This window comes from Colossoma macropomum, unplaced genomic scaffold, assembly GCF_904425465.1.
Source record: "Colossoma macropomum unplaced genomic scaffold, Colossoma_macropomum, whole genome shotgun sequence".
In the NCBI taxonomy this organism is placed as follows: domain Eukaryota; kingdom Metazoa; phylum Chordata; class Actinopteri; order Characiformes; family Serrasalmidae; genus Colossoma; species Colossoma macropomum.
In genome coordinates, this window is record NW_023495921.1 from 77762 (window position 1) to 93375 (window position 15614).

The 15614-nt window shown below is 38.4% G+C and overlaps 1 pseudogene; it reads right to left on the minus strand.

Annotated features, from left to right (window-relative positions):
- The window catches only part of LOC118803516, a 65076-nt pseudogene extending 53696 nt beyond the window's left edge, over positions 1 to 11380 (minus strand).
- Between the last annotated feature and the right edge of the window lie 4234 nt (positions 11381 to 15614).

Below are 15614 nucleotides of genomic sequence, written 5' to 3' on the forward strand. Positions count from 1 at the left end.
CTGCTTAAGTCTTTGTATGTGGGCAGGAGAAGAATGGAGGTGTGATCAGATGTGGTGTGTGCAAAAACACTAAGAAATAGGACAACAAAACACAAAAAACCTGTAGAATTTACCCAGAACTCTCACCATCGGCCTTTCTACAGTGCACTGGAACTGGAACCAATCTACCTTCTCAAGACAAACTGGAGCAGGACGTTTCAGAGTGGGAAGATTTTACTTTTTTAGCTTTCTGTAAGTAGTGTGAGGGCGTGCCAAGCTTGCCATTATGATTGTGTTAAGAGATGATGCCACCTTATAACAGAGAAAAGGGCTGGAATTCCAACAAGGCCTCTAAAGAAAAGACAAAAACCAGAAAAGCAAATCAGGTTCCCTTTAAAAGAGTGTGCTGAGCTTGACTGTCTAATAAAAGGTGGAACTGAGGTCTAAAGTTTAGGAGCAGAATAACAGAAAGAATCTCTCCACATTTTCTGTATTTTACACAAGGTATGTGCAGAACGCAAATCTATGATCACATGTTGGAATGTAGTCAGACAATACACAGGTATTAAGGCCATTTAGAGCTTTAAGAACTTGTAATATAGCCTCAAAAGAACTTTAGAAAGCGGGGGACTTCCAAAACTTGGTTCACATAAGCTCTCCTTTTGTTTTGTAAAGATCTGCCCTGCTGCACTCTGTACGAGTTGTAGAGGATGTATTGTTTTTCCTGTGTAGTTTCTAATGTTTTGTTCATACATGAAGAGAAATACTGCATGACTACATTGATAGTATTAAGAATAGAGAATTGTGTCAGTAGTTTGATTAGCAGTGCTGTGTGGTCAGTAGTTTGATCAGCAGTGCCGTGTGGTCAGTAGTTTGATCTGCAGGGCAGTGTAGTCAGTAGTGTGACCTGCAGTGCTGTGTGGTCAGTAGTGTGATCTGCAGTGCAGTGTGGTCAGTAGTTTGATCTGCAGTGCAGTGTGGTCAGTAGTTTGATCTGCAGTGCTGTGTGGTCACTACTTTGATCTGCAGTGCTGTGTGGTCAGTACTTTGATATGCAGTGCTGTTTGGTCAGTAGTTTGGTCAGTGATACTGTGTGGTCAGCAGTAGAATCAATGATGCTGTGTGGTCAGTAGTTTGTTCTGTAGTGCTGCATGGTCAGCAGTTTGATTTATAGTACTCTGTGAACAGTAGTTAGATCAGAGGTGCTGTGTGGTCACTAGCTCAATTAATGATGTTGTGTGGTCAGTAGTTCAATCAGTGGTGCTGTGTGGTCAGTAGTTGGATCAGTAGTGCTGTGGAGTCAGTAAGGTCAGTGTTACTGTGTGGTCAGTAGTTAGATCAGTGTTACTGTGTGGTCAGTAGTTAGATCAATGTTATTGTGTAGTCAGTAGTTGGATCAGTGGTGCTGTGGAGTTAGTAAGGTCAGTGTTCCTGTGTGATCAGTAGTTGGATCCTTATTGCTTTGCGGTCATTAGCTAGGTCACTGATGCTATGTGGTCAGTAGTTTAGTTGCACAGAAACCTTTTTTACTTTTTTGGAGATTTTGTTTTGATTGTTTGTTTTGTTTAGATAGTGATAAAATAGTACATGATCCACTGAACAGAATTATGGGATTACTTATTCCAAAAATGATACATGTAGGGATACACTTGGTGTGTTTTAGTGATCATGTTATTAACTGCAAGCCCTACAAATCTGCTTTAGCACTACTGAAAACCAGCTGCAGTGAACTCTGAGTGGGGCTTCAATGAGCTCAATGATGTTTTCTGGTCAGTAGTTTGAAAAGACAGTCAGGATTACAGTGATGGCTGTACAGACCCACTTGTGTTGTCTGATACCAAAGCACTGCTATTCTACACAGTGTAATTTAAAATATAAAAGGTAATTTAGATAATTACACACAGACTCCTTTTCCACTGTGTCAGAATATCTCTTACACATCATGAGAGGTGCTTTAACCTGCTTGTGAGCCCTGGGGCTACAGGTGCTTGTGGGCCCTATCGGTTCATTTGCACACAGCATCCAAAACATGAAGCTAGCTTCTTATTGTCCATTTCTTTTTCAAATGTTATGTTTGGCTCCATTTAAGGTGGAATGAAAACTTTGAATAAGGAGCTGGTGAATAGGATGCCAGTGTCCACCTCACTCATAACTTTTGGCTAAGTTCTGGAGTTTCAGAAGAGTTTGTTAGCTGATACCAAACGTAATAAACCAAATTTATCAAAATTGATATTTGAAAAACTTTTATTCTGTTAAAACCATACAAGTCCAGTAAGTTTGAATATAAAAATCTAAACAAATCCTGAATTTGAGATGAAGCTGTATGTGCTATAGCTGTGCTGTGTCCAATCTGTCATGTGATGCTTCTCCAGCGCTGTGTGGTGGTGAGTTTACTCAGTAAAACCATTATCACCAAAACAACTGCAGTCTGTGACAAGCTGTAACCTATTGTTTGACCAAGTGGCAGACATACATTTTTTGGTAGGCCAGTGAATAAGTGGGTGGGCCAAATTCGGTGCATACAATTTCCAAATGCGCTAATGTCCTGCAATGTCACAACATCAACCTACCTAATCCAACACTTCTGCTCTATGGTAATACAAAACAATAGCAATCAACCAGATTACTGGATTGATATAAACACAACCAACACTGCAGCACCCTTCACTATACAGCATGTGTCCACTCATCACAGCCATGTTTGCCCACTGAAAACGACATTACAGAGATAAAATCAGACAGTTGAGATGTGCAAAGATGAAAAAACAAATAACAGTAAACTTTAAACCCTAAACTTAATCACTGTAGGCTAAAGCGTACTGTCACAGCAGGAATGGAAAAATATTTAAAATCCATTCATGTCTTACCTTAATGCACTGAAGGAACATTAGATGTTTGCTTTGACATTTTCACAAAGCTCATGTTAGCCTTTGTAGTAATAGAGTATTAAGTACCAAATTCACATAAAACTGGTGATGATAATGTTTTTTATCCCAGCTTTAGACAAGTAGAAATTGTGATATATTTCAGAACGAAATCTCACATTTAAACATACCCAGTTCCATCTTTGTACCTGACTAGAGCTTTAAATTTAAACACTGGTGTGCTAAATGAACTGAAGGCTTGGGAAAAGGGTAGATAGGAAAGGTTGCTGTGCAATGAATGAAGGGGTTAGAAAAGAAGGCGGAGCTTGGCAGAGAGTGTAATGATTTGATTGGGCATAATAAAGTGACAGTATTCACAGGAAACAAATCAAATTTCCCCAAGACCAGTGCTCAAAATGGGCAAGCCCAGCTAGTGGAAGGGAAATAAATAACTCATACACACAAAAAAACAGCCAATCATAGGCCCTAAATTACTCTGGGCCCCTGAGCTTCAGCCCATACTTTAAATTGCCCCTGTATACCATCCCTTTCAGAACAAAACCTTGTATCTCTGTTTTTGTTGTTTTCAAACATTGTACAGAATTTGAAAATACCAGCTGAATAGTAGAATGTGTTAAAATCTGAAAAAAGAATGGATGAATAGAAATGCTACATAATTACTGGGAAATGATATCTGGTAACTTTCATTCAAAGTTAAGTTAATTTTTTTCCTCCTCCTATAAACAATTTTACTAAACAATGATTATCAGAATTTGAAGAAGATCTTTTCCTGCCTGCGATATCAGTCAGTGCTGTCAGGCTTTAGCTGTATTGTACAGAGACAGTCATAAATAGATAAATATATCTAAATGATTCCTGAAGGGAAATTGGAGCACAAATTGAAAGCAATTTTGAATAAATGCAGATTGCAGTAAGGCTAAAGAAAAAAATATACACAGCACAAACAGACATACTGTGAGACATTACATAAATAAAACAAACTCCAACAGAACATAATAATCAGAACTGGAAAACATCAGACTTCATATTACTCACATTCACATTTTATCAACTGATCACTAAACTGAAAACTTAACCTTTCTAACTTCAGTTCAGTTTGATAGTCTGTTTCACACTGAAAGTTTAATGCACAAGCAGTAAATTCAGAATTAATATCCATCAGTAAGCTGAGAGCAGAGTTACCTGATTCTGAGGTCAGTGTTCAGAGTCTTTAAAGCTGAGAGCAGAGTTACCTGATTCTGAGGTCAGAGTTCAGAGTCTTTAAAGCTGAGAGCAGAGTTACCTGATTCTGAGGTCAGTCTTTCAGAGTCTTTCAGAGTCTTCAGGTAGAAAGGTTCAGCTCCGTCTTTATCAGGATCTCCAGTCCTACAACATATATGATAATACGATCTGTAGTTTCTCACAGTAGACCAGATTATTATATCACACTCCTGAATACACACACAGCTTCTCTACCGGAGTTTAGACTGAATGATAAACTAGCTGCATTTTCCTTTTCCTCTGAAAGAGAAAACCAGTTGGAGCATGTTTAGTCACATTAGAGTGTATCTGAAGTCCAATCTCAAGAAGACTAGGCAAGCAGAGTTTTGATGGACCACAATCAACTAAACTGCATTTGCCTCACAAGTGTCTGTGATACTGGATTTATTTATATACCAAACTTTATGTACTGGGTGGAAAATACATACTTTAGCCCACCAGCTGCAGTTACCACTCAAATTTTGTCAGTACACAATTAACTATCACACTACTACTACCAGTAATAATGATAAGTAGAATGCTGAAAGTGTTCAAGTACATACAATTAGATTGTTAAAATAGTATAATTATACGGGACTCTTATTCTGATAACAGGTACTTTTAAAGGTCAATCATCATCCATTACTGGTAAAGAAGTTACATGATTATTCTGTGTTCTTTAATGACTTGTTTTGTAATTCTTATTATAACTCTGACATGGTGTGAATAAATTAACTTTATAAAGCAGAAATTCTGGTTGATATAATGTAGTGGATAACACATTGGACCAGTTAAGCAGCACAAAAATGCCTGCAGAATAAGCTGGGGGTCAGGATGGCTCAGGAGAAATAATATATACTAAAATTCCATAGGAGAAATATCATTACACAAAAATGGAAAGTACTTCTGGCCCAGACAAAACAGTACATAACACCATTTTTATACATATACATAACACATCATAAACACCTTAAAAATTCAATATGCAGTTATTAAACATACAGGAAACAGTGACTAAGGATTGGTTATTAAGAATAAATAAACTACAAGTTTATATAGTTTTGGTCTTAATAAATATCTTTTAAACATAACTAGCTCTTTGAAAGCTATTTCCAGGTCATTTGTAAGCATGTATTAAGAGGCAGGTATCTATATATAAAGAATGAGTATGTTCCACTTGCAAATTCATTTATAAACATTTGTTGAATGTATGTAATCATTTGCACATTATTTTTGAAGAATTTGTAAACATTTATAAACTCACATACACCACTGTGGACAGATTAATAAAGATTAACAAAGCACCTGAACAACTCTCTGTCAACAAATGCAACGGATTTGCAGAATGTTTCATGAGACAAAATCATAAATATCATCGCTGCCAGAAAATAATGCTGCCCCACACACAACTCTGCACAACAAGACTTTAGCTATAATTTCTGAATTTAGCACTATCAGTGGCAAAATTCTTTAGGAAAGCTTAAAACAGTCTTCCTGCTTTCTTTTTACATCAAAGATATTCTCAAAGATGTTTTAACTGCTCAGAAAAGAATCTTCTATAAAGTGAATGACTCACTAATATCAGGTATGTTCCCAGTTTTACTGAAAACTGAAGCTGTTAAGCCTCTTTTTAAAAAGAATAATTTAGATACCACCGAACAATTTTTCAAAGTTCCTGCATAATTAAAACATTGAGATGCGAAAAATGTCATTCAGAGTGGTTTGATATAAAATGATTCATTATGGAGAAACTTCCTGATGCTGATTTTTTACAGTGGTGTTGATATCACTGGTCATCATGGTTGAACCATGAGACCATCTATAACCATCTATAACACAAATACAGCCATTTTATTTACTATCCAAAACCACCAGTGAACCTACACAAGTCTTGTGAGTTCTTCTATGTAATGTTGATGATTGTGAAATAGTGATAAATCAAAAAAAAAAGTTTTCTTTGGGGACTGTTTTTTTAGAATGCTCATTTGTACTCTTCCACCATGTATGAGTTTTTAAAAAATTCTTCATGTCAAACAAGACATCAAAACTATCACCAGAAGTCACAGACATCATGTAGTGTATTCTTAGTCATTTAATGTAACAATGTTTGTGAGGTAGCTTATATGCATTAAATATGCATGACGCTTTTTTGCTGTCTCATCTTGCGTCATTTCAAAATAAAAAAATGAACACAGTGCACAATTTTCAAGGCATCATTCAATAAATGTCAAACTATCAATCTAGCAATTGCTAAAGGTTAAACAGTGCTACTAACTAGAAGAGAGGAGCTGGTTAGTAGTAGCTGTACTAGCATACTAACAGCTCTGCTCACCACAGAACATGGATACTGGCTAATAAAGCACCAACACAACTTTAGATGATGATCAAATCCGAGGTAGTGAAGTCGAGCAAACATTGAAGTACAAAAAAGCTGAAGTTAAGCCTGTTCTGTGATGTTTCGATCTGTAGCCTGATTGGCTACTTTCACATTAAATTAGCAAGAAGGATACAGATACAAACAGTGCCAACAATCACAGTACAGGCTTGATTCTGAAAACTGGTGCTCTGTTAAAACAAATTCAGATAAAAACAAAATACTAACGTTTGAGAGAGAAAAAGTCGAGTGACTGGTGTTGGAATGATAGAAAGCCAAAATCGAACCTGTTCTGTGGTGTTAGGGTCATTTAGCTGTATTTAGTTATTTACCTGGCCAAACATGCCATACCACAGCACAGGCTTGGTTCCAGCTATAGGATATCTGAGAGCGCAAAGTCGAGTGACTTTTGTTAGAGTGAAAGCTGAAATTGAGCATGTGGCTAATCGAATAATGTTTAGTTTTTCTTAGTTTTGCTTGTCTTTTCCATCAGTGAGCCATTTAAAATATAAACGAGTGGAATGTGTTTATTTAGCCATTCAGACTTTGAATAGAAATTTGATACTTCATAATTTTAATACATTTAATAAATAATAATAAAAATGAACTACACAGATTGTCCTTTTATGCTGCAGGGTTTACTGATAAAGCTGATGATGTTCAACTCAGTTTAACCATCAAAACCAAAACTTTAATCAAACGACATAATGAAGAACTGAGTCCATACAGTGAACATTACACTCATACATTCATAAACAGGCGTTCATTTCCTACCTTTATATTTCTGGACACTGTGTGATGTTAAACAGATCGTTTCTCCTCTGGAGTGAATGTAATGTTGTCTGTTCTGTTAAGAGAGATGATGAAGTCACAGTGGGTGAAGTTCACTGAACAGCGTCACTAAAACAGGTTCAGTCTAAATCTCAGTGATGCTACGAGGAAGAAAACACTCTGCATGTCATTTGACCTACAGTCTCACTGAGACACACAGAAACTGCAGTGTTTTCTTTATGACAAGCTAAAGTTCAACAGGATGAAACACACTGAGTCGCATGACCACATTCTCCAAAACATCCATTGGCTTCCCACAGAGAAACACATTCAGTGTAAAATCGAGCTCCTCTCATTTAAAGCTCTCAATAATCTTGCTCTTTCCTGTCTGTCTGACATTCTTCAACCTTACAAGCCCTCACACTCTCTGATCTTTTACACCTGGACTGCTTACTATTTCCAGGGCAGCGGGGAGGCCTGTCATACAGATTTCAGTTGATGCCATGTAGGATTATCTTCTACAAAGTGAGCATCAGATGTGGATATATTGATGTACCATCATCTTATCTGCTTACATGCTACATTAATTGTGGGGAGCAAAATTAATTGGGCTAAAAGCCTGTGTTAACACTAGCTAACGTCACATTCCCAAACAAGGCCTCTATTTACTGTTTTTACCAGCAGGCTAACATGAACAAGCTCACTGTGTCACACATATATCAGCGATCTTTGCTATTTATTAAAAAAGTAACCAAAACTTTTATATTGTGTGAAGAGTTATGTTGTATATTGTGTAAGAGTCTATTTATTTTGAACTAACTGGTAGCTGTGCAGTTGGCTAGTTGGCTTCAGGTGGTAAATTACCAGAAACAGTATGTCTGTCAATCAGTGTGACTCTCCTACACACAGTGTCCTCCTTTCAGTGTCTTAAGAATGTGAAGCAGTGTGTCACTGTTACCCCTGTTTAAAACAGATCCATTATATGTCAATTGTTCTGAATTTGGTTGAACTAAATGAGTAAATAAATGTAATTTTCAAAATCATTTTGCCACAAACGGAGTGCAGTAGGTGAGAATATGTAATTACAAAGAGGAGAGGTGCAGTTTCCTTCAGAAAGGCATATGTAGTTTGTTGTTGTATGTCTTTGAACTGTGTTGTACTGCTTATGAGATCCTATTTAATTTTTTTCGCACACAAAAAACTGTAACAACAGGGAGGATGAGACTGGATGCAAGAGTGAGTTTCTATTTACATCAGGTTTGATGTCCAAGAACTGAGTGGCTGAAGTGAAAAGTGCAGAAATGTCAGGCTGACAGAATGTCAGAAATACAGACTACACACAGGTGAGACAGATGACAAGACAGAGGAGGAGACAGACACCAAAACAACAACAAAAGCACATGGCAAGTCACATGAAGGAAGGGAAACAAAGGCAGACACAGACAGAAACAAAGAAAGACAAAGAAAACAAAGAAAGACAAGAGCAGTGCAAGACAGGATGTTACAACCACATTCACACAATCGCAAACACTCCCCTACACAGGTGGACATACAAAGGCTAACAGTATGCCGACTTTGCTCTGCTTGACTGAATGGTATTGCGATGTTTAAATGCTAATACAGGGATTTTTAACTTTTTTTAAATAGGCTGTATGGTCCTACACATGTACACTGTCCACTCATTTTACTTTCAGTGCACAGTTTGGCAGAGTTTAGTCAACATTTTTGCTCAGTATTCAGATGCCCAGCATGTTGTTTTGAATGAAACAGCCTAACTGTAAATTTCCATAGTCAGAGTTGTTGATAGGAGTTACATTTCACATCACATTTCACTGCAGCATAAGCAGCGTTTCCCACACAGTTTATACTTTTGTGTACTTTGGCCCAGCTGTTTGGACACCCTTCCAAGTACATTTCAACCATTTAGAAAAGAAATTTTTATTAATCTGTTCTGAAAAAAAACAATGTGCTTTGAACTTGACTGGCACATGAACACAGCTGGGGTAGTGGGAGAGCAAGAGAGAGTGAAGGAGATGACAGGAGAGTGAGAGAGAGAGTGAAGGAATGCAGCAGCAAAGTAAGAGAGAGGGAAGAAGTGGGGGAGAGAGAGAAAGAGAGAGAGTGAACAAGATGGGGGGAGAGTGAGAGAGAGTGAAGGAGACGATGGGAGAGTGAGAGAGAGTGAAGGAAACAGAAAGAGAGTAAGAAGCAAGAGAAGCACTTGCATTAAATCAGCTGACAACTGCACAGAACTGGCAGAGCTGTCCTGACTGAATTTGCTCGGTTTGAGAGCAGGTTAAGTTGCAGGTGCAGGTGATTCATCTAATATTTCCTTAACTGATGAGGGCTGTAAAAAATTTCAACAAAAAGCCGCACAAGGAGGAGGACAGACTCTTAGCTCAGGTATTCTGATGTGTACAAATTCACGCCGTCAGAGAAGCACTTTGCAGTCATTAAGCTGTTTAAACCTCACTGAAGCACAGTGAGAAGAAATGGCTGAATCTTAGAGAAGCGCACTTTGATGATTTCACTGGTCGATATTCACGTGAAAGATGTAATTCAAGTCTAGATCATGTCTTCATTTTTGACGTTTTAGGCTGTTTTACCAGTGATTATGGTTTCTTCTGTCAGTCATTGACACAGTTCACTGTTAATCTCTTGTCAGAGCACATAAGAAATGGCTGGTAGGCCATACTGGAGCAAAAACACCCAGAAATGGATCTAAATCATCATCTGTTACAACACTGACAAAGATACCTGATAAAAACTGAGGTATGACTTTATAAAGTGTCTGACAGAGCTAATAAACACACACCTCTGAAGCACTGCGGGTCTGCAGGTCTACAGCGCTACTGAACATTAACACGCCTTTCACAGTGTTCGTGCTTTATCAGCTCAATGTTCCTCATAAACAGTAATGCACTCTGAATTCAGACAAAACACATCTATCAGCGTTAAATACGACTATATCTGTATTCACCGCTCAGTTTACAGCGTTTATACATTTAGACCTTCACTCAAACACACACCCTCTGACCGGATGTCTGTCTCGTGTTTCAGTGATCGATCAGTGAGTATCTACTGTAGAGTAAATTTAATCTTCACTGTGTTCAGCTGAAAGAACAGTTTAGTGTCTGTGAAACAGAGAAAAACGTGTTCCTGCTTTAAACTACAGCAGATAATCCGCATTTCTGTCAGTGATGAACTTACCAAGTGAATCCAAAGTGGATCTTCTCTCCGTTTATAACGGTTTCAGAGTGAAGTTACTTTCGGTTTCCCTTTCTCTGCCCCTCCCTCCACCCCCTTAAAATAGGTTAAATACAAGAATATGAAACCCAAAAGAAACTTCCCTGCTTGGGAAATGTGCTCTGTTACTTTGCACCCAACTCACAGACGAACACAGAGACACAGTGGAGAGAAAACTCACCCACGATCAGAGTGAGGGAAGAGTTTTACTCACCAGAGTCTCCTCCAACGACACCAGCACATTCACACAAGAGAGCGTGGGAGGAGATTTAGAGGCAGAGATCTTCTCAAAATATACCAGCACATTTACAAAGAGTGAAACCAGGAGGCAGTGTGAGGTCAGCAGCTCAGACAGGTCCTGTGTGACCACACTGGTGTCATTGGAGATTAATCTGTTTATTAAAACTCCCCCCTCACCGAGCACAGTAATGTAGCTTCTCTCCTCTGTGTGTGTGCTGGTGTCTTTGGAGACGACTCTGTTCTCTGACATAACATTACAGCGTATCTGTGTCTCGGCATCTTTACTACATCCATCACAAAAATGCACATATAAATGTAGAAACTTTTTCACAACTCAAAAACTGGAATATTTTGATTTAAAATAACCAAATAAAACAAATGAAAATACATAATATACACGTTTTAAAGAGCAACACTGAGAACAAGACTTCTAGTAGCCGTTCTGAAACACCAGCTAGAATTTAAAGCCTGTAAAGTGTGATTTGGGCCTGCAGAGGCAGATTTATATATTGAAATAGACATTTCTACTTTCAGATGTGCATTCAGTGAATGTGATAACCTGGTCAACAATGAGTGCTGTATTCTTTGAAAAAGAACAGTAAAAGCACTGCACATTATGTCTTTAAACGTTGACATGAATAATTAATAGCACCATTTTTTTTAAATCAGTGTGTACATTACACCTATTTCAGTATAGTGATTGCTGTGTACACTATTATCAGTATTATCATCATTACTTCCTATTTTATTTTCATTATTGGTATTACTGGTGATCATCATTTTGATTAGTTAACTGTACTGATTAATCAGCATGGTTACATTTTTTCATTGTTTACACCTGCATATTGTGTTCACTGGTTTCACAAAGGATTATAAAGTACCATTCATTTTAATTTGACAGAAGAAGAGATAAAGACATGAAACCAAAACCAAAATCAGGATTTCAGAAGCGCAGAGAGCAAGAGAGAGAGAGCTAAAAGAGGACAGACAACTGCTGATGAATTTCTTTTAGAAAACAGGTGAGCCTAAAATGCCAAGCAGTAAACATGTTGCAGTAAAGTAAGCTAGCCTGCTAACTAGCGATTAGCTAATAATCAGTCATTCACAACAAGCACGAGCTGATAAAGCCTCAGTCCAGCAGCTCACTTGTAAAATACACTCTGTAAGTTCCAGAAGTCACTGAGGGAGAGAGAGCAGCTCCTTTAAATTTACTGAGGCAGCTGAACACATGAGACACGATGAGCTCATCAAAGCAGGCAGCTAAGAGGTGTCCCAACTTCCAACCAACCATTTGTTGAGCAGTATCAGCAAAAATGACAGTAAATGTACTTATATTTTTGTTTTGTTTTTCTCTTTTGAATTTCCCTCTAATTAAATTTATTGTCTTGAACAGAGTTTAAGTCTAATCCTTTTTGAACTACAGCAAGACTGATGATTCAATATTGAAAAATGTGAACTAACAAGTGAAATAACTAGTTAATGTCTAATATTTCTCATTTTGAAAATGTTGTTACCTTATTCTAAGATTATTTCACTCATTTCTCATTTTACTCGGTGTAAGTGATTTTAGTAAGTCAACTGTTCTCACTGTATTGGCAGATATTTTTTCTTGCTTTAGGAAACTTAAGACCAGCAAAATGATCTGCCCATATAGTGAGAAAATTAAACTCAACAAAATTACTTAGTGAGTAAAAAACCTACAAATAAGTGGAATAATTTTAAGACAAGCTTACAACAGCCCCAAAATGAGAAATATTAGATATATCAACTAGACTTGCCTTATTGATTGTTAGCCGTTTTACGCATAAACGTATACCAACCAGCCACATAAAGAAATACAGCATAATGAACACATTTTTCTTTTTTTCTTGATTTTTTATAAGGGGTCCTGGGCACACTACTACACCCCTGGTGTCACATACTGTTGTCTAAAGTATACAATGCAGTCACGGCTCCCATGTATTGTGTTACACTGTGTTTAACAAATTTCTCATAATTCCACATTTTGAGACTGTTCATGATTGGAAGGTCATAGAAAATAAGCACAAATACATTAATAAATTTATTAAGTTCAAACATTTAACTTGTAGAAAGTATTTAAATCCTGATAGTATTTAAAACAGTTTCTGCTACAGTGACGGTATTGGCTCTCCTGCAGTCCCTCTTGCCAACTGACTAACACTCAGTCTGTCACATTTACTTACCCGGAAGCCGCAAGGCTGCACAGACGTCCATTACAAGAACAGTGTAGTCAGTATTTACATGACCATTTTCTCATCTTTACAGGTAAGTATACATTGAGCTACAGCTTTGCTTAACTTGTTCACTTCTTCTTACAGGTTTTTAGCTACTGTTACTCCTCTCCCAGGACCACAACGGCACCAACCCGCCCCTAGAGGAGACACAGACTGCTGCAGAGCCAATTCTACAGAACTAGAGTATCAACATTTTAGTCCTTTTAAATGTCTCTCTTTCAGTCAGGTGTAACGCTCTAAAACTAAATCTGACATTTTCAATTCCGATTTGAGACGCTTTCATATGTGGTACTAAAATCCGATCCGTATCCGATCTGTGGCAATGCGACTCAGTCTGAACAGCCAGATCGGAATTCATGCGACTTTTACGTCAGTCCAACTCGACATTCGTCATCATTTGGCGCTGCTGAGGCTGATAAACATTTAGTCCGATGTTTCTGTACCAAAACATTAGAAGAGACTCATCAAACCGCTCCGAGTCTGAAGAGGTTTCAGACGAACCGGCCGAGCGCGGCCGGAGGAGCCCGAGGCTGCAGCGTCTGACACCAGTTTAAAGAGGACCCGAACCAAAGAAGAGACCGAGGCTGAATAACGAGCCCTTTTTACGGTGAACTCGGACATACTGAGGCTGATGAGTCCAGCTGTCAGCGACTGGAACCTCATAATCGCTCCTGTGATGCTGGCGAAGACGAAACTGATCCTCCGGGAGCGACTGGCGTTCACTGGCCGTCATGACTGTTTATCTCTGGACGAGCCGCGTGACGCTCTGTTCTTCTTGGATCTATGAACTCTGTGTAATACCTTAAACTGTATCAGCTGAATTCTTGCACAAGGAACACCTGAACGTACTTTATATGTGGCTTTGTCCCACCATTGCTCTGTGAAAATAGAGCCCAGCTCATGTTCCCAAGCACTTATGATCCTATTAAGAGAGAAAACATCTGTAGCCATGAGTTGTGAATAAATCCTAGATATAAGAGGTTTCTGAGAAGGATCAAGAGTCAGAAATGTTATCCAGTGGTTGTCCGGTAGGAAGGCAGGTATAGTCTAAAAAAAGGGAAGAAGCCCCATTTCTCTATGGCCAGAATGAATAGGGTTTTCTGAAAGTCGCCTCTATCGCCCCCTGTGTTAAATAAAGATATTCAGAACCCGATATGTTTAGTTCTGTGAACATTCTTCTCCTGAATATCACTGGACCAAGGCTTTAGTAAACAGTGAAAGAAGGATTATTATTACAGATTCAAGCAATTTTGAGAAAATAAAGTTGAGTTTACTGCTAACTGTTCAAAAGAAAAATCATTCTCTCCACAAATGTCCATGTGCAAAATTCTTCAACTCTCCAAGTCAGTATTTTGTGGCACATCCTTTACACTACATAACCGCCAATAAACATTTCTGGTAGGAGCTCACAGCCTTCTGATATCTCTCTACCGGAATATTTGCCCATTCCTCATATGCTTCCAGCTCATTAATGTTCATTGGTTTCTGTGTTGGCACAGCTTACTTTAAATCCCACCAAAGATTTTCAATGGCATTTAAATCCAGGGACTGAGAAGGCCACTCAAGGACATTCCAGGACCAATCCCTGAATCAAGCTTTTGTTGACTTGAATGTATGTTTGCGGTCATTGTCTTGCTGGACTGCCCAATGATCACTAAGTTTTAATTTATGGACTGAAGAACACATTCTTCTCCAAAATGGCTTAGTTTTGCAAAGAATCCATGATGCCAGACTCACAGTTGGGATTGTCTATTGCACCTGCAGCAAAACACCCCGACAACAGGACCCTCTTCCATGGGGGTGTTGTTTTTTTTTTTTCCATCAGCCTTGCCTTTCTTATCTCCCAGGGCTCCACAGACCTGTCAAAATTCCTTCTTGCATATTAAAGTTGACTTTTTATGTGCTTTTTGGTCGAGTGGGGTGCCACAAGATGTTCAGCCATGGGGTTGTTGCTTATGTAATGTTCTTATTATCGTGTTCTCTGATACTTCCTGCCTTCATCGGGTCATACTGCAAGTCTTTTGCAGTAATGCAAGGGTTTTTCTCAGCTGTTCTTTATTCCATGCCCAGGTGGGTTTCTGCTGAACCCTGAGTTTTAAATGTACATATGATACTTTCAGCTGGGTCTCTTGAAACTTTAACTTTGCTGTAAAGCCTGAACACATAAATGGGCAGGGTTTATATATGTATCAGAGCTGAAACAAATTGATTGTCATTATAGAATTCCCAAAGGCTTAATTGTGTTATAGCACAATTTTGTAGCCTTACAGCAGCAATTTAAAATCTAACAATATTAAATAAGGGTTGAATAATTTTGAGTGCACTGTGTCAAGCATAAAGTTTGGTGGAGGAGGGGTAATGCTGTAGGACTGTTTTTCAGGGGTTGGGCTAGAACCCTTAATTCCAGTGAAGGGAAATCCTAATGCTTCAGCATGAAGACATTTTGGACAGTTGTAGACTTTCAACATTGTGTGAACAGTTTGGGGAAGAACCTTTTCTGTTCCAGCATGACTGAGCCCCAGTGCACAAAGCAGCTCCATAAAGGTATTGCTGGGTGAGTTTGGTGTGGAAGAACTTGACTGGCCTGCACAGAGTCCTGACCTCAACCCCATCAAACACCTTTGG